The sequence below is a fragment of the Lissotriton helveticus genome, chromosome 3_1 (assembly GCF_964261635.1).
Source record: "Lissotriton helveticus chromosome 3_1, aLisHel1.1, whole genome shotgun sequence".
NCBI classification, from domain to species: domain Eukaryota; kingdom Metazoa; phylum Chordata; class Amphibia; order Caudata; family Salamandridae; genus Lissotriton; species Lissotriton helveticus.
Window position 1 is genome coordinate 164,800,825 of NC_136061.1, and position 23,682 is coordinate 164,824,506.

A 23,682-nucleotide genomic window follows, 5' to 3' on the forward strand; every position below is an offset into this window, starting at 1 on the left:
TGTCAGCGATATTTATCGCTAATGACATGCAAAGTGGGTGTACCCAACCTGTTAGCGACTGAAAGCAGTCGCTAACGTCGCTATCGCCTATTAGCTAGGCAGGTGTATCGATGGAAATATTCCCGCTATCGTCAAAAACCAACGCCTGCTCAGACCAGTTCTTAGCCATGTTATCCAATGGGAGGTGGATAACATGGCTAAGAGCATTTCGTCGCTAAGTCGTGAATATCGCTGTATTCTCAGCGATATTCACGCATTTCGCCTGATTTTTATCGCTTTTGAGATAAACCTTGCTAATAGCAAGTTATCTCAGCGATAAAAACTGGTGATGCGCGGCGATAAAAATATTGCCGCTAACCCTACTTACCGATAAATAATGCTATTTGTTGGTAATATGCCCCTGTGTTTTTAATGTTTTTCAAGAAAAAATGATTGAGGAGTGCGTAGGGATTTGAACTGACAAAGAATTCAAAACAATATAGTACAACATCAGAACTTGCTTCATTTGAAAACGTCTTCTATTGAAGTGGTGGTTTGTCAACACAATATATGCCCTTACTGGCGTTGTTGTGCCTCAAGTGCCCCAAATCAGACTATTGAGGCTGTGTGCCAGACCGACCGAGCTCTCTTCTTAAAAAGCAAAGTCTTTTTCAGAGAGAGTGTCTTCCACCCACCAACAAAGCCTCCTCTACCACCCCTTCCTACACGCTGGGAAAGGATACTTGAGGGAATTTGGCTTTCAGGAGTCATGTTCTGTTGGTCATAGGCTTTGGTCGCACGTAGAGGACTTGGGTCTCTCTCTGCCATGATTGCTGGCACAGGTTGAAGTGAGGCAGAGTCTACATTACAACAAGACAGTGACTGCAGTGAATGCCAGGTCTTCTAACCCATTCCAAAACGGCCACTGCTCGTACCCACTCACTTCTTTTGATGTGAACACATTTTTTTTTTTTAAGGAAGTCTTCATTATAGAACTCAGCATTACAATGCTTTTGATTTTTTATTTCCCAGAGGGTTCATTTCTAGATGAAGAGCAGCTAAACAAATGCGAACTTGTGGAGTTTAAGATGGTTCCAGAATAAAACCAGGAAAGCATGCTGCCGGTGTTGAAGTAACTCATGTTATGTTAAAGATGCTTTGCATACCACAGAACAAGTAAATCATATTGTGCCATTTCATAACATGTGGTATGTGACATGTAGCACTCATATACATAGTGACCAAAGAAAATAAAGCTAATAACGAAATGATGGGTGTGAGTGTTGTTGATGGAATGAAATATTATGAATACAGTTTCTTTCTGGTATACCGAGTAGTTCTTGGCCTACATATTTCAATTGTCCATATGGGTTTGCTAGATCTCATGCTCCTATACCATGCACATCCTAAAGTAATAGGACCAAAGAATTGGCTATAAGAGTAGGCTCTTCGGATGGCGCAAAGCCTTAGTAGAAGTGCTAAACAGTCCAACTATGCCCGACTACTCACATACAAGCATCTCCTACTGGTGTTGCCAAATTGCTGCTTGCTCATTGCCTAATCAGCATTCCATGATCTACCAGGGACTGCCTGTTGGCTTGTAATAGGAATTACTTCCTGCTTCCCTACATTCTTATTTATACTCAACATATTCTAATCTCTTACTGGTTCCACTAAACAGGCTGCTAATTGTTGTATCTCTTTGATACTCAGTACAGTCTATCGCTGGTAGTACTCGGTCTCCTCTAGTTGGGGACACTCTGAACATTCTCTCCATGAATATATTGAGCCTCCTTTGGTTGGTCAATCTCTGAACTGTCTCTCATTGGTTGCAATAGACTGTCCCTTGGTAGCTTCACTGAACATTATCTAATTGGCAACGATGCAGTGCTTATGGCTCGCACGGCAGTGGCTTTACAGTCCTTGTTGGACAGGTTCACCACCTATATGGATCGCTTGGACCTGGCCCTTAATTTTGCCAAGCCATATGTTTTGGTAACTAGCCCTTGGGTCACACGCTCTAAAACTTTCAGGGTTAGGAATCGTATTCTAGCTAACTGTGGTGTTGTGTTGCTGTCATTTCTAGAATCAAGAACACCACCGTGTTCGGGATTCTAGGGGAGACAGTTAAGACCCAGGCTTCAGATACAGACGTGTTTTATCAACTCTGGAATAAATACCTATAATTTCACCTACCACTCGACTGGACCATCTCTGTTATTTCACTGGCGACGATTGGAGAAGAGCCGTGGAGCCTGGAGTCCTGCTTGCTGCAGATCAAATAGCTGTCGCATGAAGGTTGCTCCTTGGATGTCGGGCAGTATTCCGGATGATATATTATGGTTCCAGTGATATTCCTTGAAAACCGCGTCTTCCTGTGTCACTCGGTGAGTGTTTGCTGCATTTTTGAAGATTTGCCGGTGTTCGGAGTTGTCCCCTTGCTGCCTGCGCGAGCTCCATCTGTGTAAAGGTGACGTAGGAATGTCACAGCGTGCGGCAGCGGCAGAAGTATCAAGGCCCTTGCTCACGCGTGACGTCAGTGCGAACCACGCAAGCGTCAACACGCACGGCGGCCATATTTTGGGATAGAAATAACGTGTGGCAGCCATTTCAGTATTGGCTTTGTTCAATAAAGGAGCACACAACGCGGGGGACATCGTTTATTGCATATTTACGACGAAGGAAGCAATTTTAAAGCATACAAGTGTGGCAATGCCTGGAAACTTGGCATGAATAATAACTGTTACTGAAAATAAGTCTAATAATATTAAATTTTTATTTTGGGAGAATATTTAAGCATATAAAAATAAACCAAAAAAAACCAAATTAATATATTCTCCATTCATTAGTGGTGATTAAATAAATCACAATAGTTTTTATTTTACATTTTAATATTGTTATTTAATCCATTTCCAGTGGAAACATTTTCTGCTCCTGCACCTTTCTTGGCTTCACCTGGAGAACCTATTCTAGAATGGAAAAGATGGAAAGAAGGTTTTCATGCCTATATTGAAGCAATTGGTGGCAATGACTATACAGATAAACGCAAATTAGCAATATTGAAACATTGTTTAGGTGCAGAAGGAAGACATATTCTTAACCATCTACCTAGTAACAACGGAGTATCATCATCTGAAGACGACGTTGATGTTTGTGATGAGGCTATTAATCAAATGGACAAACGGTACATAAAAAAAGTGAATGAAGTAGTTTCTCATCACAAATTTCTTAGCAGAGGTCAATTGGTTAATGAATCCATGGATTCTTTTGTGAATGATTTACGGATACTTGCATCAAAGTGTAACTATTCAACATTTCAAGATCAAATGTTGCGCGATCAAATGGTGCATAAAGTGGCAGATGTCAAGCTTCAAGGAAAACTGCTTGATGCGCAAGACCTAACTTTCGATAAAGCGTTAGATATTGCCCATCATTTTGAGGATATAAAGATTGGTTTCATAGAACTCGCCGAACTAAAGATATCTGAAGTTAATGCTGTTAAAAAACCGAACTATGAAGAACATTCTAACAAGATAAAATACAAAAGTCAATAGTTCCAAGATAAAAAAGATTATATATGTTTTAAATGTGGCATTTCGGGTCATTTAGCTAATGACAGGAGGTGTCCAGCTGTAGGTCAAGTGTGTAGGTATTGTAAGTTAAAAGGTCATTTTACAAAAATGTGCAGGAATAAGAATAAATACAAGAGTAAAGGGTTAGATCAAAGAAGTCAAAATGACGAAAGTATAAAAGAAGTTAAAAGTGATGTTGAATCGGATGTGCCCGGAGTCTCCTGGTCACGCAATGTACTACCTGTGTGGGACAAAATACGGTCTGACATGAAAATATGGTCCAGGATGCCCTTGAACATCTATGGCCGCTCGGCCATATTCAAGATGGTAGCTCTCCCCCGTCTTTTATATCAATTACAAAATCATCCGTATCCGATACAGCCGCAGTGGTTTCGACAGGTAAACTCGGCGCTGGGTCAGTTTTTGTGGGCTGGGGGGGCGGCAAGGGTAGCGCTCCGCACCTGCTTCCTCTCGACCTATTGTGGGGGACTGGCCACGTCCGACGTCCTGTCTTACTACCAAGCATCACACCTTTTGGTCCTCAATGAGTGGTGGTATGGGGACCGGGATGACCCGGCCTACGCTCTGGAGAGATACCTGATGGACCCAGACATACTGCATACTATCTTGTACTCGGCAGCCATCAGAAAGAGGCTCCCGATGGTCACCCAGGTGGTCTTTCAGGTGTGGCGTGGTGCTCTCCGTCGCATGGGGTGGTGGAATACGCTGACGGGGGAAACCCCGCTGTGGCATAATGGGAGGTTGCCGGCGCTTGGCATTTCGGCGCTGGGTCACGTCATGAAAGGCACGGCCCTTAAGTCCTTTCAAGCTCTGCGAGACGAATATGATATGCCCCAATCTCAATTCTTCAGATACTTGCAGCTCCGACACGCCCTGTCCCCCGCATTGGTAGGCTTAGTTTCTTTGCCGGAGTTCAGCCCCCTAGAGGCAAAAATATTCATGGGGGACTTGGAAACTAAGAAAATATCTAGCATATATCAAACGCTTGTCACACACTGCTCCTCTTCCCTTGATAATTTGCGGTCTGTCTGGGAGGGAGAGGTAGGAAGATTGGAGGAGGAGGACTGGAGAGAAGCCCTGGAGGCCCCAAGGGGGGCAGCGGTTGCGGTGCGCCTGCGCTTCATTCAATTTAAGTACTTGCATAGGGCATACTATACTAGGGAGCGCCTGTGGAGGGCGGGGCTGATAGCCTCCCCTGATTGCCTGCGGTGTGGATGTTCAGTTGGCTCCTTTCTACATATGGTGTGGGAGTGTGCGGGGTTGCAGAGATTCTGGACCGGTGTGTGGGATTGCCTGACAGAGGTGTTGGGCTGGGATCTCCCCCGCACACCGAAGTTGGGCCTTCTCCATGTCATGGAACAGGTGGGGGGAAATATGTACAAACGTCATCTGCTTCTGCTGGGCCTTACGGTGGCTAAAAGGGACATTGCTCTGGCCTGGAAGGCTCCTAGGGCCCCCTTGGTGGAGGTGTGGAAAAGGGGCATGGACTTTAACATGGGGCTGGAACGCCCGGTATTTGAGGCCAGGGGTTGCCCCAGAAAACACTTTCTAATCTGGAAAAGATGGGCGGACTACAGAGGCCTGTTGCTGGACCCTCCGGCGCCGCGAGCCACTGATGCAGATCATTTACTAGTAGACTCTGGGTGAACTGGTACACACGTAGATACTGAGCTCACTAAGCTCTTCTTTATGGACCATGTAGACACCGTGCAGGGTTGGGGGTGGGTACCGGGTGGGGAGTTCTGAGGGTGGGAGTTTGGGAGAATGTTGATTGAATAACTGGATTGTGAAGATATTTATATGCACACTGTCTTTCTGACTTCTAGGGAGCAGTGCTTCTCTGTATTCTATCAACTGCAAAACTCTAATAAAAATAAAATTTTGTTCTGAAAAAAAAAGTGATGTTGAAGATGATGAATTTCTTTTAGCAGTATATGAAATCAATGGTAGTGCAAAAGATGCTCCTTATTGTATGGTGGTCATTGGTGGAAAAGATGTAAATATCATGGCCGATTCTGGTGCAAGACACACTATCATTGGTGAAGAATGGATAAAGGAATTCCCGAATTTGAGTTTATCTCCTCCTGGCATAAGGTTAGTTGGATGTGGTAGGAAACCTATTGATGTTCTAGGGTTTTTTACGACCACCATAACCTTCAAAGGTAAAACCATTACATCTAAAGTTTATGCTGCAAAAGATGGCTTGTCTTTTGGGTTGGCCTCAACAGAGAGATTTGATGATAACCTTAGATCCTAATCATCCTGATCAGGTTCTGGGATATTCAGATTTGATTTCAAATGTTGAAACTGATCCAGCATCTGAATGGGAAAAGAGATTTCCCAGTGTTTTCTCTAATTCGAAATTGGGTCTGTTAAAAAAAATTGTACATAAGATCATTCTTAAACAAGATGCCGTGCCCAGAGTTCATAAGGTGAGGAATGTCCCATTGCATTTAAGACAAGCTGTAAAAAGTGAACTCCAAAGATTGTGTGAATTGGATGTCATTGAAGAAATAGAATCTTCGGAGTGGTTATCTCCGGTAGTTGTCGCACTTAAACCTAATGGAAAGGTAAGAATATGTGTTGACTTGAGAGATCTTAACAACAATGTATGGATTGACAGACATCCGTTGCCAAACATTAATGAAATGTTCACGAAATTGAAAGGGGCATCCATATTTTCTACTCTTGATCTATCTAATGCGTACCATCAGATAGCACTACATGAAGATAGTAAACATCTCACGATTTATCACTTCAGAAGGGGCGTTCAGGTACAAAAGAATGCCTTTTGGCTTAATATTGGCCTCCTCTGTTTTTCAGAGAGTAATGCATAATTTGTTTAAGGACATTGAAAAAGTCCTATATTTTTAGGATGATATTTTGATTTTTGCATCCAATTCATCAGAACATACTGACATTCTACACAAGGTTTTGTGCATTTTGCAAGATAATGGCCTTACTCTTACAAAAGAAAAATGTAAATTTGCTGTGTCGTCTGTGGAATATTTAGGTCATTCTATAAGTAAGCAGGGCATTTCTCCAAAACAAAATTTGATCAGAGATATTGAATTAGCTCCTGATCCCGAGAATAAGGATCAGCTCAGGTCTTTTTTGGGACTTGCCGAATATTATGCGAAATGTATTCCTTTATTTTCTGATAAGACTGTGAGTATGAGAAATGTAATGATATTTTTTTTTCTTTTTCATGGGATGACAGCTGTATAAAGGAATTCAAAGACTTAAAGAGAAGTATTGCATCCGCACCTGCTTTGTCAACTTTTGACACGGCTTATAATTCAGTTATTGTAACTGATGCAAGTAATGTTGGCATTGGAGCGATATTGATGCAAAATCAGAAAAGTCAATTGGTCACTATTGGTTTTGCATCTAGACCGTTAAGAGGTGCGGAGTGTAAGTATTCTATGTTGGAAAAAGAAACTCTTGCTTGTTGGTGGGGGGTTGAATATTTTCGGAAATATGTTTATGGAACAGTTTTCAAAGTAAGGTCTGATCATAGACTCTTCGCTGATTTATTCACTACTAAAGGATGCGACAAAGCAACTTCAAGAATTGCAAGATGGCAATATAAATTACAAGATTTTCATTTTAAGGTAGAGTACATACCAGGAGTAAGAAATATTTTGGCTGATTGTCTATCGAGATTGCCTGTACCTGATGACAACGTGGTGGAGGAAGATAATGACTTGGAAAGTGTTGTTTCTATTTGTGAAGTGTCAAAAGGTTGTATTCAAGAGAAGGAATGGAAATTTGCTTGTGATAAGGATATTACACTGAGGGATGTCATTACTTATGTTAAATATACATGGCCACGAAAATCTGATTTGTCTGAGAATCTTCTTCCTTTCTATCAGATTGCTCATGAGTTATCTTTAAAAGAAGATGTGTAGTTAAGAGGTCTACAGTTAGTTGTGCCCTGTGATTTACAGCAAAATATTTTGGTCATGGCTCATGAAGGTCATCCGGGTATGACTAGCATGAAAATAAGGATTAGGAGTGAATTTTGATGGCCAGCTATGGATAAAGCCATTGAACGGAAGGTCAGAGACTGCATGGAGTGTTGTTTAAGTGATAAGTCTCAGAAACACATTTCGTATGAGCATTTACCTATATCCAGACCAAGTCGTGTTTGGGAAAGTGTTTCATTGGATATTGCAGGGCCTTTGTGTTATAATAAGAATGCAGTCTACACCATTATTTTGATAGATCAAATGTCACAGTGGCCGGAAGTGAAAATTGTTTCTAGTGTTACCTCTAGTGTGGTGATAACATTTTTAAATGAGGTCTTTGAAAGAGAAAGTTTTCCAGAGTCAATTCCAACTGATAATGGAGTACAATTTGTATCTGTTGAGATGAAAGAGTTTATGAAATGTCATGGAATAAGACATAAACGTGCTTCTGTATATTACCCCCAGAGCAATGGAATTGTGGAAAGGTGGATAAGGGTATTTAAAGGAGGTTTACAGTTAGCTTTGCAAAACGGAAAGGAGTGTAAACAAACTATAAGTGGAATTATGTGGGGTTATAGGAACACTCCTAGGAGTATGGGTGATTTATCTCCTTTTGAGAAAATGAGAGGAAGGAAAAGTATTTCTAATATGAATCAATTCTGGATGAGAGATTTGTTTGTGGACAAGGACAAAACTAAAAAATATTGTCAAGATATTTCTACACAAATGAGTGTCAATGATTGGGAAGTGTTAAGAAAGGCAGATTGTTCAAGTCAGGTATGTCTAGGTACTCTAGTCCACTAAAGGTAATTCGTGTTGGAAGACAGGTGGTAGAGTTATCTGATGGCAATGTTTGGAGTATGTCTAAGATAATTAAGATACCTCAGTGGTTATGGCCAAAAGAAAAGTTTAATGATTCTTGTGTCTCAAAAGATTCCAATTCTGCCAATAATGCAAAAAAATTGGAGGAAGTTCACCATACCATATTGTGAGAATTCTCACAACCAACGCGTTCAAAGGAATCGACAAAATCCTGTGTGGCATAAGGATTATACATTTGTCTAGATGTGTATATTAATTTCTCAATATTTATTCATGCTAGTATGAGATTACTTTCTTGTTTTCTGTGCAATTTTTGTTATGTGAAATGTTATTATATATGAGAGATTTTCTTGTTAATTTTCGTATTTCATTAACTTTGAAAATTTGTTTATTTTAGGGTTGTTAATTTATTCATAAAATATTTACAAAGGTGAATGTGTGGTGTTGCTGTCATTTCTAGAATCAAGAACACCGCCGTGTTCGGGATTCTAGGGGAGACAGTTAAGACCCAGGCTTCAGATACAGACGTGTTTTATCAACTCTGTGGAATAAATAACTAAAATTTCACCTACCACTCGACTAGACCATCTCTGTTATTTCACTAACGTCCCAGCTCTTTCCTCACCTGGGGGTATTATTTGAAGCTAAGCTGATCTGGAGCCCCCTGGTTGAGGGCTAGATCTGTGATTTGACCATGTCCACAGGTGCGGTTGCCAGCTTTGCCCAGAGGCAGGGTTCGTGCCCACTGGCTACCTTAATTAAACTTTATCAGTCTAGGTGTATCTCCAAGGTGTTATATGGAAGTGAAGTTTGGCTCCACAGGCGGGTGGATAGGATTCAAACAGCAGAAAACACATTTTTTAGTTGGATTTTGCGGGTACCGCAAAGCACCCTGTGTTCTCATTGCAGGAGGAGTTGGGTCTCAGAAACATTGGTGATTTTATGGCTCCTAGGCCTCTGCTTTGTTGGGTTATGGACTGGGGAAGGTTTACAGCTTCACAGGTCGATTTTGTTTGATTGTTTATCACTTGACCATATGTATAAAATCCCCTGGCTAGTGTATATAAAAGTTACTTTCTTTTAAACATGTTTTTATTAGATTTTTCAAACACAAAAGAAAATACATGTGCCAATGAGTATTAGACATAGTTCATCAATGCTTGAGTTGAACATATTTTATCTTCTTCCAACACGTACTTATAGAACAACACAGTGAGTAGATGTGAACGAATGAATTTAAGCTTTAGTTCAACAACTCATGTCATAAAAGCAACTAGCAAAACAGTCATATAATATGAAATATAAACAGCGCAGCGGAGTTGTAGACAACAGTATGATAAAAAGGTGGGATTTGGGCAGTATGGTATAGTCTGTTTTTGGGGAGATTCCCAGTGGAGAGTGAGAGCTGTGTTGAGAACTAATCTGGGTATAAAGTCCGGAGGTAATCACTTAATGGCTACCATATATCAATAGTTGAAGGGAGCCCTAGTCCGTGCTTAAACTGTCGCAGTTGGACATTTATTTGAGCCAGGTAGTGGATCAGGGGTGTGTTGTGTCACTCCAATGTATCGCAATTTCACGTTTAGCAAGTAGGAGTAACATGGAGACGAGCCTGCGTGTGGACTTGGGTATGTCAGCAGTATATCCGAGGACTGTTACCACTGTGTCAAGTTGTAGAGTAAGTCCCAGCATTGCTACAGTGTGTGAGTATATAGCAACCCAATAAGCAGAGATGACACGGCATGTCCATGTGAGGTGTGTGAAGTCAGCCTCAGGGGCCTGGCATTTGGGGCAGTGGTCTGGTCTAGCTGTGTCGTATTAAGCAATATCAACTGGCGTGATATATGTCCAAAGTAGAAATTTAAAATGTAATAGTGTGTGTTTATGGGTAGGGGATATTGTCTGGGTTTGGGTGCTACAATAAGACCATATTTTATATGTTATTAATATGCCCAATTCCCTTTCACATAATTGCCTGACCCTACCGGTGGTGCCAGGCTTCAGTGCTAAGCATGTGCGAAACATTTTGGATGTCAGGTGTGAGCCATCTGGATTCGATATAACCAAAGATAGGGGAGAGGAAAGTCTTCCGGAGCAAGAGGGTAGCCCGGAATACTGGAACGTAGTGTCGCATATACACATTGGAATATGAAGCGATGCATGTACAGCATATTTTGAAATTTGAGATCTTCTGTAATCTGTAGGATGGGCAGTTAGGGAACAAGTCGCCTATAGAGTGGATGTTGTAGTGTCATAATATACGCTGTACAAGTGGTTCACGTATTAAAGGGCGCCATGGGTTATTCTTGAGGGGGCAGCGCCAGGGAGTAAAGGGTGCCATTCCCTAGCTTACGATGTAATTTACGCCATGCCCAACATGTGGTAGATATTGTCAGAATGTCAGTGGTGTCAAGAGGATTACCTTTGGGTAGAACTGTAAGTGTGGGATATCTTGCAGCTGGTCTAATTCAGGTCTAAAATTGGGTATATGTGTGTCTAGGTGATACCAGCTGTGTGTATATTGGTGTTGGGGTGCTAAGTAGTATAGTTGTAGATCAGGTACCCCCAGCCCTCCCCGCTCGTTTGGCAATGTAAGGGAGTCCCATCTCACTCGCGAGCAGCGACCCGCCCAGACTAATCAAATAAGATGCCCGTAAGGTATGAAAAAGAGTTTTGAAGTGGTATTGGAAGGTTAAGAAAAAGGTACAAAAACTGGGGGAGAGGGAGGAGCCTAAGCAGCGACTAGGCGAAAAGCCGGGAGCCACTTTTGCGATTTTTAAACATTTGTGTGATTAAATCTGTGTTTTTAGACTCACTCACCCCACGGGCACTCTTGACTGCAGCCACTGACACCCCCCGCCCAGCCGATTACACGCTGCCGCGGGTGAGTGTTGGTTAACTCTTGCCGCCATTTCTGGCCCAGCGGACACGCCCACTCGTGCTGGCCACGCCCCCTTCTCCACACCCTTTTTCTCCTCCATAAAACATGCTTACCCATCGGAAGCGCAGCGGACGAGCGCAGCGGGCGCGACGATTGCGCGCCGAAGGCGCGCTTAAGGCAAGCTCGTCTGCGCTCGTCCGCGCCGAGGCCGGGCCTAGGGCCACTCCCCCTGACTCTGATGTGCCTCACACCTCTCATAAATCGAACGCACTCAAATACACTTCCGATCAACTCCGAAAACTGAACACCTCAGCAGACTTGCCACATCCTTTACCACATCTGCTATATACCAATCCTATCATAGGTCCTCACAAATGTCCTACTTGCACTATTCCTACCCTTTCCATTATCTCCACCTCCCAGGTTTTAGCAGCACTTATCAATGTGCGCTCTGTCCCTAAGCACAAAACCGAAATCTCAGAATTAATTGAGTCACACAACCTAGATCTCCTATTCATCACCGAAAACTGGGGTGATGACTCCTCTGGTCCAGATTTCAAAGCAGCCACCCCGGCAAATTACTGCGTATGCAGGCTAGACAGAACTAAAAGAAAGGGTGGGGGAATAGCCATCATCTATAAGAACCAACTCAAAGCCAAAATTACAGACTCTAAATACAGTGAGTGTGAGGCTTTCTCCTTTACCATCAGCCTCTCTGGTAACCAATCATTTATAGGCATGTTACTCTACCGCCCCCCTGGGTCCAGATCGAAATTTCTCAACAATCTTAATAACCTAATCGAGGTCTCAGCAGGAGCGCCACATTTCACCATACTGGGAGACTTCAAATTCCATCTTGAAGCCATATGTGACCCCGATACCTTGGTGCTAATTAACGATCTAGCAGCGGCCGGCCTACAGCAAAATGTCAATCAGCCTACCCATAAAGCTGGACACACCCTAGATGGGTTATTTACCAGCAATCCACACATTTTGCTTTCTAAGGTGATCCCTCTTATTTGGACTGATCACTCAGCAGTTTGTTTTTCCATAAAACTTAATTCCCCTCCACTCTCCTCCACCTCATCTTCTCCTATCACTTTCAGAGACTTGAAAAATATCAATCCTCCTCATCTTGCTGCTATGCTGCTCGACAACATTATTACTACCGAACAGGATCCCTCACTAGCTTCCACTAACTATCTTAACAGCCTAAATATGGCTTGCCACAACCCAGCTCCCCTTAAAATCTCCCATCGAAGCAGAAAACTCCCCTCTGCCCCTTGGTTCACGGAATCCCTACGACTGCAGAGACAACACTGCAGAAATTTGGAAAGACATTGGCGCCGCTACTATAATCCTACAAAATTGTGTACAAAAGCGCCCTCTCCAAATATAAAGACCTTATTGCAGCTGAAAAGACATTCTACTACACCTCTCACATCAACCAGGCAAAAAATTCCGCAAGAGAACTCTTTCAGGTGGTTACTCACCTCTCGAACTCCCCCGCCCCGCGCTTTGACGGATCACAAGCCCTCTGCGACTCTCTTGCCAATGTCTTCAAAGACAAAGTCACTGCTATTTTCTCAGCCTTCACCCACTCTCCCCCTACTACCACTACTAATCTATCGCCACACAGTAATGCACCTAGCTTCTCGGTCTTCGAAGCTGTCACGGAGGAACAAGTCCATCGACTTGTTTTGGACACTAAATCAGGATCACCTTTAGACCCTTGTCCTCCTGCCATTCTCAGTCTTATCCCTGAAGCCATTTCCCCCGCTTTGACGATTATCTGCAATGCTATGTTTACAACTGGCATATACCCTTCAGTCTGGAAGGAGGCTATCACTAAGCCACTTCTAAAAAACCTACTCTCGATCCCCTCCTTCCTGCCAGCTACCGACCCATTGCATGTCTTCCTTTCCCAGCTAAAATGTTCGAGAAAACCATGAACATACAACTATCGAAATTCATAGACAAAAACAACCTACTGGATGATACCCAATTTGGGTTTAGACAGGGTCATGGAACAGAGACCGCGTTAATAAAAGCAGCAGATGAAATAAGGATGACTTTGGACAAAGGAGGAGCAGCAGTATTAATACTATTAGATCTCTCTGCAGCCTTCGACACGGTCGATCATGTCATCTTGATCGACCGTGTCTCAGCAATAGGAATTCAGAATAAAGCTAAAGAACTTCTCGCCTCCTTCCTAGCTGACCGTCCACAAACAGTAAAAATGGGACATTTCACCTCCCACACCTTCACCCTTCCCTGCGGAGTTCCACAGGGCTCCTCGCTAAGTCCGACACTGTTTAACATTTACGTTTCGGACTTAGCGAGGGTAATAAAATCCTATGGAATTGCCTTCACAACTTACGCTGACGACACACAACTGGTGCTATCTGTACACAGCGATGGTACATCAGTTGCGGCAAATTTTCAAGAGGGAATGAGGGCTATCAGTTCCTGGATGTCATCAAACTGTCTCAAATTAAACTCTGACAAAACAGAGGTGATGACATTCGGGAAACTGGAACCTATTTGGTGGCCTCAATGGTGGCCACCCGAGATGGGAGCTCCACCTCAACCTGTCACTTAGGTTCGTAACCTTGGAGTCGTGTTTGATAATAAAATGACTTTTCATCATCATGTCAACTCCGTGGTCTCCTCATCTTTTTTTATCCTGAAAAAGATCACAAAACTGCTGCCATACCTCCCCTCGTCAGCCGGCAAAACCCTAATTAGCACTTTGGTCTTTTCCAAAACAGATTACTGCAATGCCCTTCTTCTGAATGCCCAGGAAAAAGTCCTTAACAGACTGCAGCTAGTCCAGAATGCCTCGGCTAGAATTTTACTGGGCGTCCCCAAGTTCACATCCATTTCCCCGTACATCCGACAACTGCACTGGCTCCCAGTCAGGAGCCGGACAAAATTTAAGGCACTGTGCATTGCCTACAAAGCCATCAACAACTTGGGCCCACAGTTCCTTAGAATGGCTCTTTGTCCGCTCGAACATTCAAGAACACTTCGCTCCTCCTCTGCTCATTTGCTCAAAGTCCCGCGAACAAAAAGGGCCAACTGGGGTGACAAATGTTTTACGATCTCCACAGCCAAACTTTGGAACACATTGCCCCTCTACATCAAAACTGCCCCCACGCTCATCAGCTTTAGAAAAAAACTAAAAACCTGGTTCTTATCATCATAAATTTCTGCCGTAGCTATGGTTCTGTATTCTGAGCGCCGAGACACCCCCGGGTAGTTGCGCGCTATAAAAATTGCATAAACATAAACATAAACATAAACATGGCTGCTTAGAGAGTCGGCTCCGCCGACCTCTCTCGCCCTCGCGACCATCCTGTCTTCTATCCTGCCCCAAAACCCCCCTCCCGGGTGTGGGAAGAGAAGCGACCCTCGCTGGGGTTTGAGCCGCCGCCTGCAAGGTCCATCGCCGAAGCTACGCCGCCAGACGGATTGAGGCCTGGTCCGGCGGCCCAGCCGGGGCCTCGATTAGTGAGCCGGCCCGCCGGGAGTGAGTCAACATTGGGAGCGGTAGGCCAGGAGTTCCCGGTCCGCCCCAATTTTCGGAATTGCCGGCTGTAGGACGGCGAGCCGGTGCACTTGAACGCTGAGTGGGGTGAGAAGCCGTGGGGGCCCCGGGCTCATGAGGACACACCTGGTTGGGCTGCCTTTGGGTGTTGGGGCCCCCGGGCCTGCAAATTAGCCCTGCCGCAAGTCACTGCCTGCCCAGGAGACATCCTTGCCAGCGCCTGGATTGGTGTGCCTGGTTGGCGGTGCCGGGGACGGTGAGCGGGGCCCCGGAGGTGGACGGGCGTCACAGGACTCCGAGGGGTCAGCTTGCCCGCCCGGCATTACGAAGACGAGCGCTCCAGGTACGAGTGGCGGGGAGTGTCTCTCCCAGTGGTGAGCTGCCTGGAACTGGGTGAGGGGCCGGGGGCTTCATGGAGGAGTGGATTCCTTGCCTCTGCTGAGGAGGCCCAGGGGCCTGGTGGAGTGGTCAGGAATATTGCTGCTTGAAAGGGGAGGCTGGCGGGCGCCCCCCACCAACAATGCTCCAGTGAGTGACGGGATGGTGCTGGAGCCGGTGGTGCAGAGCAACGGAGAGTTGCAGGCTGAGCGCTGAGGGGGGGGCAGGCGGATCCCTCTATAGACTGGCTGCACCGGTGCTGGGATCTGGATTAAGGCCACTGGGGACTCCGCGCTGTGCAGCATTTGGCCTGACGGGGTGGTCCGGTGTCTGAGCTGGCTGCTGGTTGCCTCTGGGGAGTTATTTTGGAGGAGCAGTGATCGGCCCGCTGCAGAGGCCGGTATTCCCTATAGGGGTGCAGTTGGTGTAGCAAACAGGGAGTGGCGGAGCGGCCGAGAGATGACTCAGGGACGCGAGTGTGGAGGGGACCGCCATCGAGCTGTGTGGTAGTGCGACACAGGAGAGTGCGCCGAGATGGCGATGAAGTCGGATCAGGAAAAATCCTTACCTCGAGCCCCCAGAGGACACAGGAACGTACAGTCAAATACGTTGGAGAGGTACACCCTGCCCAAAGGGTCTCCGGTGGAGTCGAAGAGGGTTCAGGCGAGGGGGGAAGCCGATGCTCCCTCCCCGGTGGAGCCAACATTGTCAGATGTCATGGTGGCCATCATGGGTGTCCAGCCGTCTCTGGGACAAAAGATGGAGGCTCTGGATCACAAGATTGACATTGTCGCCATTGATGTTGGGTTGATAAGAGAGGATCTTATTAAAGCTAGTGAGAAGGTGAATTCACTGGAGATCAAGACCGCTAGCCTCATAGACGACGTGAATTTGCTGCAACAAGAAATGCGGGACCTGAAGGCCTCAAAGGACCTCACTGATCGGAAGTTGGATGAGTTCGAAGGTAGAGCGCGACGCAAGAACCTTCGCATTTTAGGGGTACCCGAAAAGTCTGAAGATCCAGCGACTGGCCTGTTTGTCGAGAATATTGTGCTCAATCACCTCAAACCTAAAGGTCTCAGCAATTTCTTTGCAGTTGAGCGTGCCCATAGGATACCAGGGGGTAGGCTCAAACCAGGGGCACCTCCCCGTCCTTTGATTGCAAGAGTCCCTAATTTTCGTGATAGGGATGTGATATTGCAGGCTTACCGGTCTGGGCCCCCGTTGAAGTTTGAAAATGCGACACTTTCCTTTTTCCCGGATTTTACCCAAGCGGTTCAGAAACAGCGACAGGGATTTTTGTCGGTCAAGAGGAGTCTCCGAGACAGAGGTTTCAAGTATGCCATGATGTTTCCGGCCCGTCTTCGAGTGGAGCATAATGGGAAGGCTCTGTTCTTTGACAATCCTGAGGTGGCGGCGGACTGGTTGGACAGCACGCATGCGGCTGGATCTGAGAGTCGGAATGGAGGAGAAGCGGATGAACAATAAATTACAGAACTTGGGGGTGATCGGGGTTGAACGTTGGGTTGCTGTGCACGGGAGGGGGGGTGGGACTGTATTAATCTTATGATGCCGCTACTTTGGTAAAATGTGTCTTTGGTGCTTGATTCGTGCAGAAGCGGCGTAGTGGGGGGAGGGGGACGGGATCGTTTGGGGGCCCTCCTTCCTTTTCTACTTTTAGTTAGTCGTAGTGTAGGTTTGGTGGCGACAGGCAAACTGCTAGTTGGGATGAGTGTATGTTATAGGCAGGTGTGCAGGGTGGGGAGTGGTGGAGTGGGGTTTCCGGGGGGTTTGAGAATTCGGAGTTTTGATGCAGCAAGTGTGATGAAGAGATGCTGGGTACATTTGGGTTTTGTTGTTTGTTTTTTTCTTTTGCATTGGGTGCCACCGATTGATTCAGAAATTATGTTTTATCATGATGTCTTCTGGTAGATGGGGATTGGGATCCACACTAAGTTGGAACGTGAACGGGCTTGGAGATAAGATAAAAAGAGGGATGGATGGCCAATTGATTAGAAGACACTCACCGGACATGGTGTTGTTGAAGGAGACACATCTCATGGGTAGGAGTTGTATGGTACTTCATAAGGGAGGATACAAGCTAGTGGCGCACGCAGGATTCACTACTGGTTCAAGAGGGGTGGGGATATTAGTCAAGAACTCCTTTCCGCTAACTATCCAGGCTAAGTGGGTGGATAATAGAGGCAGGTATATCGGGATCTCAGGGTTGTGGGAGGGGAGAATTGTCAAGTTTTTATCTGTTTATGTTCCCCCGGCTCTGCAGTCCGATACCTTTCAGGATCTGTGCAAAATTTTTCTGACATTGCCTGTTGGGCTATTGATAGTGGAGGGCGACTTTAATGCTGTGATGAATGGTGAAGCGGATAGACACCCTGCTCGGGTCTTGCTACCGTCACGTAGGTGGTTGCTAGACTTTGTGGAGACCACTGGTTTGGTGGATGGGTTGAGACTGAAAAATCGTGGTGAACATCAATATACGCACGCCTCGGCGGCACATAACTCTGCTACTCAGAGTAGGATAGACGAACATGGCGACAAGGCCGGGTAGTTGATTGCCTGGCTGGAGAAGGGGAAGTGGGCGTCACACCTCGTGCCAGAGTTAGAGACGGTGGGCTCGGGTAAAACAACGGATCCACAACAAATAGCAGACGAATTTGCCAGATATTATAAGACGATATACACTGCGGGGGGAGGATACACTGAGGCTGACAATGCGGACATGGTATGCGATATCCTGATGCCCACCCTATCGGATGACCATAGGGATTACCTGGACTCCCCTTTCACAAACGACGAGGAGGCGCAGGCCATCAGAGGGTCCACTCTGGGAAGGCCTCTGGCTCGAATGGGCTCCCCATTGAACTATTTAAGGTGCACACTAACAAGCTGGCACCATTTCCAAAAGAAATGTTTCTTGAGAGTAGAGAGGAGGGTCAGCTTCCGTATGAGCAGAGAGTAGCTATTATTATAGTAATACACAAGGAGGGCAAATCGAGGTTAGAGTGTTCCTCCTATCGGCCGATCTCACTCTTGAACGCCGAACCCAAGGTGTTTGCTAAGCTACTGGCGACCCGCCTGGTAAAAGTTATCACAACACTGATTCATCCGGATCAATCTGGTTTTATGTCACGCCGTAATACTGCTCTTAATATACGACGGTTGCATGGGATCCTGGGGGGGTGCTTACAAAATACATGAACCGGCTCCTGTTGTCGTTAGATGCAAACATGGCTTTCGATAGAGTTGAGTCGCCTTATCTCTTTGCTGTTCTGGGCAAGATGGGCATTGGACCAGAGTTTGTCAACTGGGTCCGCCTTCTGTATTCCAGTCCACTGGCCAGAGTGGTGGTGAATAATCACAGGTCTGTAGACTTCCCTTTGGGGAGGGGCCCCAGACAAGGTTGTCCTCTCTCCCCGCTGTTGTTTGCACTGGCGCTCGAGCCTCTCGCGGCGTGGGTCCGATGGGACAGGTCCATTAAGGGGTTGAGGTGGACGCCGGATTGGGAAGATAAAATATCGCTGTATGCAGACGACATCCTTCTGTATTTAACCGCCCCCCCCCCCGAAATTCATTGATTGCGTTTATGGATGTATTGGCCATATTCGGGAGGTATTCCGGCTTTGCCATTAATTGGTCGCAGTCCGTTCTCTTTGTCTTGAGTGGTGATCCCCTGGATATTCCCGCAAACTGCCCGGTGAGGTTGGAGGTGATGGGGTTCCGTTATTTGGGTATATTTGTATCAATGGACCCCAAAATACAGTATGCTTCCAATCTGGTGCCCCCATTGGCTAGGTTCCGGAGGGATGTGGTGAGATGGAGGTCTCTGCCGCTCTCCTTCTTGGGACGCGATGTCCTGTTTAAAATGATGGCCCTTCCTCGTTTCCTGTACACACTTCAAAACACCTTGGACCCAGTGCCCCTCGCATATTTTAAGAAAATCGAGTCCCTGCAGAGGGAGCTTCTCTGGGATGGCAGGCCACGGATCACGTTTCCCAAACTTACGCTTCCCTGGTATGAAGGGGAGATTGGTCTGCCCGACATTGAGAAGTATTACTGGGCTTCCCAATTGGCGCCTATTAATCAGGCAATCTATGGATCGCCATCGGACCCAGGATACGCGATGGACTGTGGACAGATGCCGGGTGGGGACTATACTAGGGCTCTCTACGCCGAAAGGGGGCGGGTTCTCCTGGTCGGACCGGCTGCGATTGCGGTACGAGTGTGGCATGAGGCTACCAGGTCCCTTAAATGGGATGGGAAAATAACTTTGGCCACGCCGTTATGGAGCTCAGATTGTTTGGGAGGTCTGTGGAAGACGAAAGGGTTTGACAAGTGGGATATCATTGGGATCTCCCAGATCAGAGATAAGTGGGTAAAGGACGGGATCCTTACATTCGAGATACTGCAGGAACAACATCAACTGCAGGAAAGCGAGCGGTATCGGTATCTGCAGATCCGTCATGCGCTGCTTGCCAATATCCCCCGTGGAGTTACACCCCCAGATGCCTCTCCGTTGGAAGACCGGGTGCTAGATCGTCATCTCCCGACCAAAACGATTTCCTTGATTAATAAAAAGCTTATTAATCATACTGAGGACCCGCTTGTAACTATCAGGGAACAGTGGGAGGCAGATGGCCTAGTATTGGAGGATGAGGACTGGAGAGAGGCTGTGTCTTCCCCGAAAGTGGTAGCGATACAAATGAGACTTAGGTTGGTGCAGTTGAAGATCCTTCATCGCTCTTATGTAACGGGATTGAGACTGGTGCGAATGGGTTTGGCTGCGAATGCAGAGTGCCGAAGGGGTTGCGGGGAGGCCGGAACATTTATGCATATTCTATGGGATTGTCCAGATATACGGTTTCATTGGGCCAAAGTTCACGATAAGATTCGAGAAGTGTTGGGTGTGGAGTTGGAGGTGGAGGCTAAATGTTTGGGAGCTAACTGTTCTTACTGCACACGGATAGACATGGGTGACATTAGCATGTGCAGTGGCCAAGCGTAATATTGAGCCAGTCAGGCCCCCCAGATAGGAAAATGGAAGGAGGATTTAGACTGGTGCATGTTTAGAGAAAGATCGGTGTATGTTGCAAGGGGGAAGCCCGGGAAATGGGGGAAAATCTGGGGTGCCTGGAATGCTTACAGAGGAGACATTTGTGCTCCCCCAGTTGTAGAGGAAGTTAATGTGGTGTTGGAATGGATCTGATCCCTAACAGAATCCGGGAATATGTATTATGTAACTGGAAGTGGTATCACCGGCTGTAAGAGGTTGAGTGTCACCCAATGCATTTGTATTTATTTTTTGTTGTGTGTTAATAAAAAGAATTTAAAAAAAAACACTGTGGGAGAACGATCATTTTAATAATCGGTACCTGGCCAGCTATGGAAAGTGGTGCACGATTGCTGGTCCATAGTTCAGTTGTAGTAGTTGGCGCTTATCTCTACGCAGTTGGATACCGAAATATCTTGTGTGGTCCTCTGTCCATTTAAGGGGGTAACCGGTCTGGATGGGCCCATAGTTCAGTTGGAGTAGTTGGCGCTTATCTCTACGCAGTTGGATACCGAAATATCTTGTGTGGTCCTCTGTCCATTTAAGGGGGTAACCGGTCTGGATGGGCCGTGCAGCTTCCATGAGGGGGAAGAGCTTAGATTTGTCCCAGTTTATGCGTAGCCCCAAAGCGCATTATCTCCTCTACAAAGGGAGAGAGATTGTAGGCTGGGTGTCTGATAAAGAGGAGGATATCATTTGCGTATAATGTGAGCAGAAGTGGCCCCCCTTCAATTGGAGGCCATGGTGGGGGTGGCCCACCTGCATGTGGCAGACTAGGGGATAATGAAAAGTAAGGGGAAAAGAGGGCAGCCCTGCCTACTGCCTCTGGCGATGGGAAAAATTCAGAGAGGGAACCATTAACTCACACAAAGGCCACTGACTCAGAGTACAGTAGCTGAATCAAAGAGATGAAAAGAGGGGGGATCCCGAGTTTCCTCAGGACTGCCATCAAGAAGGGCCATTCAAGAAAATCAAATGCATTTTTGGCATCTAGAAGGGCTACAGCTGCAGAGACTGTCGGTGATATCCTTTTGTGGAGGACCGCAAATATTGTACGAAGCTTGAATTAGGTTGATCTATGAGGAACAAACCCGGATTGTATAGGTGATATCAGTTGTTCCATAAGAAAGACTAGTCGGGTCCCTAGAGCCTTGGCCAATATTTTATTGTCCAGGTTGAGAAGCGAAAGAGGCCGGTATGATGTACAGACAGTGGGATCTTTGCCCGGCTTCAATAGTAAAGTAAGTACAGTTTCCCGTAAAGTGGGTAGTAATGAGACAATAGTTAGCGCCTTGTTGTACATTCTAAAAAGGTGTGGTGCCAGTTGATCCTTAAAGGCTTTGTAGAAGGCACCAGTCAGTCCGTCAAGGCCAGGAGCCTTTGAGCCATCAAGGTCCTCTATAGCCTCTTTGACCTCGTCCAGAGTGAGGGGTTTGCTAAGGTACTGCTGATGGTTATCTGTTAGCCATACCATTGCTATGTTTTCTAAGTAACTGAGGAGCTCTGGCGGGGCAGTGAGGGTCCAGGATGAGTATAAGGATTTATAGTAATTTTAAAATGTGGCCTTTTCCCCCCATGTGCCGAGTACTCATGTGCCGGAATCTGTTAATATCTCGTTCATATATTCCGTCGCGCGATTGGTTCGCAACATCCTAGCTAATGTACAGCCCGGTCTCTCACCCTCCCTGTATCTACGTGTTTCCCATGTAGGCAGTTTCTCCATCAGCTAACGCATTAAACTGTGTCAGTAAGAGGGATCTGTCATGTAGCCGTGGGTTGTCATCTGTGATCCCAGCCAAGTCTAAGGTTTGCTGATCAGATGCAACACCTAGCTGATGTTGCATGTCATGTATGATACTGAATTGTTTGGATATACTTATCCCGCGAATATAGTCCTTAAAGGCCTCCCAAAGTGTGGCTTGCATATTTACGGATCCAGTGTTATTCGACAATTATTCCACTACTGCTTTATGCATCTCTCCACGGAATGCTTGATCGCGCAAGGCATATCCAGGAAGTTGCCATTGCTTCTCAGTCTCGTATCCGCAAGGGATAATTAAACACATTATGACCGGGCTGCCTCTGCGGGTGTGTCAAAGAGCTTGCGTTTCCCATTATAGTCGATTTTGAGGCTAACAGGGTATAACATAGCATATCTTATGTTAAGCTTGCTGAGCATGGATTTTACATCACTGAATTTGCGACTAGATTCCTGGACTGTGGGGGTAAAGTCTGGGTAGATAGATATGGATGACCCCTGGTACTGAAGTTCACCACATTCTCTGGCTAAGCAGAGCACAGTATTGCTCTCTTTAAAGTACAGGAGCTGTGCGATAAGTTGTCGAGGTGTGATGCCGGCTGGAGGGCTCGGGCCAAGATAGTGATGCGTCCGCTACACTGAGTAGGCCGAGGAGAAGCTGGCCTTGTTGAATAGGTCCACAAGCAGTTGTTTGAGGAAAGTGTCTGGACGGCCCATGTTAGTGCGAATATTATTATGCCAGAAATGCGAATATTATTATGCCTCGATCGGGCCTCTAAATTCTTATTTTTTATAGCAACATTCCTGAATATCCGCTCCGCCTTCTCCAGGCGCTTCTGAACCGTAGCCGAGGTGTCTTCCAGGGTGGAGTTTCGCCCCTCTGCCTCATCTAGTCGCATTCCCTGATGATCCAGGTGCTCCCCCAGCCTATCCACGCGGCTCTCTATATTGTCAAATTTGCCATCCATAGAATGGAAACCGGACCTGAGTTCCAAAATGATGGCTGCGGTGTCGGCCATCGGGGCCATTTCCGTCGGTGTGCCCGCACTATCATCAGGGTCCAGGTTCACCCCATTACTTTTGGATGCTCCGGTCTGGTCAAACTGGAGTTTACGCTTTTTTGGGTCTGTTCGGCCCATTGCCAGAAATGTGCTGTGCGTGCTGTTGCAGTATCTTTGTGGTGCTGCCCAATATCACCGCGGTAGGGCTGCCCAGGATCAGAGCAGGATCTAGAAACAGAGATGCGGCCCGCATGTGAAGCCCGTGGGTGGGGGGGAGGGCAGCCGAGGCCCCACACATATTGGTAATGAGGAAGGGGGCTGCCCACCTGGTGAGTTGATCTGTGGTACTCACTGGCAGCGCCCATCCCACTCATCTCCCTAGGTTGCTGTCAATGCAGGTCGTCCCGCAGAGGGCCTACAGCCACTCCTGCCAGCTCCAAGTCGTCCAGTGTCTGCGCACGACTTGGAGTTGCGGCCATCTTGGAAGATACTGTGGCCACGCCCCATTTAAAGGCTTCTTTACTAGCCTAGGGAGGGCGAACATGTTTTATAATCATCATTTGTTGGGCCCTGTGGAGAAGAAAAAGCGAATGGATCTATTCTTTGTGGTGTCTCGATTTAGGTTTCATTTGTTACGCTACCTGTTGGCCTCTTCGAGTGGCTGTGTCAACCCAGGCACA

At 46.3% G+C, this 23,682-nt stretch overlaps 1 protein-coding gene across 2 annotated transcripts in view; it reads right to left on the reverse strand.

Moving 5' to 3' along the window:
- LOC144824457 (myeloperoxidase-like) overlaps window positions 1-23,682 on the reverse strand; it is a 432,332-nt gene that overhangs the window by 140,344 nt on the left and 268,306 nt on the right. The gene's annotated exons all lie outside the window — the stretch shown is intronic.